Source organism: Pygoscelis adeliae, unplaced genomic scaffold (genome assembly GCF_000699105.1).
Source record: "Pygoscelis adeliae isolate BGI_AS28 unplaced genomic scaffold, ASM69910v1 Scaffold294, whole genome shotgun sequence".
Lineage (NCBI taxonomy): Eukaryota > Metazoa > Chordata > Aves > Sphenisciformes > Spheniscidae > Pygoscelis > Pygoscelis adeliae.
Genome location: NW_008824722.1, coordinates 1,368,680 through 1,370,395, shown reverse-complemented (window position 1 = coordinate 1,370,395; position 1,716 = coordinate 1,368,680).

Genomic DNA, 1,716 nt, shown 5'->3' with positions numbered 1-1,716 from the left:
AGGTCAGGGAGTCGCCTACTTTCAGATCTAGTATTAATCCCAACACTTGCAGGTAACGACCTGAAGCTTTCTGCCCTTCCCTTCACAGAAGCACATGTTCTCACAAAAGAGCAATCAGCAGAGCCGCCCATTTCACCTCTGCTAGAGTATCTGGGTTGCAGAAAGTGACCCCAGTGTATGCGGGGGTACAGTCCACTGCTGCCCCGTGAAGGATCTGTTACTTCAGAAGGTGACCAGATATGCTCCCGCAGGTTCAGAAGAGGCAGCTGACTCTTCCAATAACAAACCGGGGCAGCTCAAAACCCACCCCGAGTCAAAATGAGCTGAGGCAAATTAGCAGAAGACTTTTTAAGCTGCCTAACAGGGCTAATTATGTTTCTTTTCTACTTCCACAACACAGATGCTTCTTTCTGGGTCTGGGTGCAGCATCTTGTGCGCTCTCGTCATGATACATATTTGTATTACAGAAAACAGCTTTAAAAGAGGAATTCAAGACTATGTTCCTTTAAGTCTGAACAACTTCAGCTTAACAGTGCAAGACCATCAGCAAGTCCTCCAGGAAAACCAGAAAAACTTGGTATTTCTGATAATCGCAGGACTAAAAGTGTCAATTAAAAATGTTCTGGGAAAAGCTTGCAGAGTGTAATACATCCTAAAGAATGGCAGATGGGAATATGGTTCATCACTTTCAAAGGCTATTTTCATAGATTTGACAGATGTATTTAGACATACAGAAAAAAATATGATAAATGCTAGTTTACAGCACAAGGCTTTCAAGCTATTTACACGAGGACTTACTATTCCCGAATAAGTGCAAGATGTAGTCTCTAGTCAAACCAAGTTTTTTTATTTAAGAGAGATTTGCCCAGTAAAGCTAAACCAATGACAACACCCAGCTACTTTACCATTTTGCCTTTTGTTTTTAATACCAGTATTAGTATACAAGGAATACAATAGTTAGTTTGCAATGTAACAGTTATTCAAGGATCTTAAAAAAAAAAAAAAGCACTGAAAAATCATGTTAATCAAATGCAAACCCTAGATTACCTACTTTTCAATAGCACAAGCTGAAAAAGGCAACTCCTCAGGAGAAAAGAAACCTGGGCTAGACAGTGTGCAGCACTATAAATTTTCCTAAAGCTAGGAAATCCCTATGCGTCACTCAAAAATCATCCCAGGACTGAACACAAAGGTTAGCAGAAATGCCTAAACTCGTGCAGGCTCCATTATACACCACTTACTGTAACCTACTTTTTAGTATTCAGCATTTCGGTATCAATAATGCATAACATCAAAAGCAGTTCAACCCAAAGTACGGTCACGAGAAAGCAAACATGGGTCTCAAAGACAGACCAGCTGAAGCGTGGTGTCACTGCTGAGTTTGCCCTGTGCAGGAGGACAGCAGGACAGCCACCGGAGTTTTCCCGTATGTTAATCGGCAGCTGGGGACCTGCCCCCTCTGCAGAGGGAGAGCTGGTGGCCGCAGAGAGAATAAAAGCAACACCAGTGCCTACTGGTGCGAGCAAGCAGCTAAGCAACCTCCCTCAGCCTGGTCCCGTCTCCTCCGGTACGCAACCCAGCTGCTCAGAAAGGCACACTGCCCCGCTACCGAACCCAACACACGCACGAGACTGCGCACGCAAGCCAAACCGAACCGTAGGAACGGTGGTAATAAAAGCCTAGCTGGGGACCCTGGCCGTTGCACAGGCAACGGCC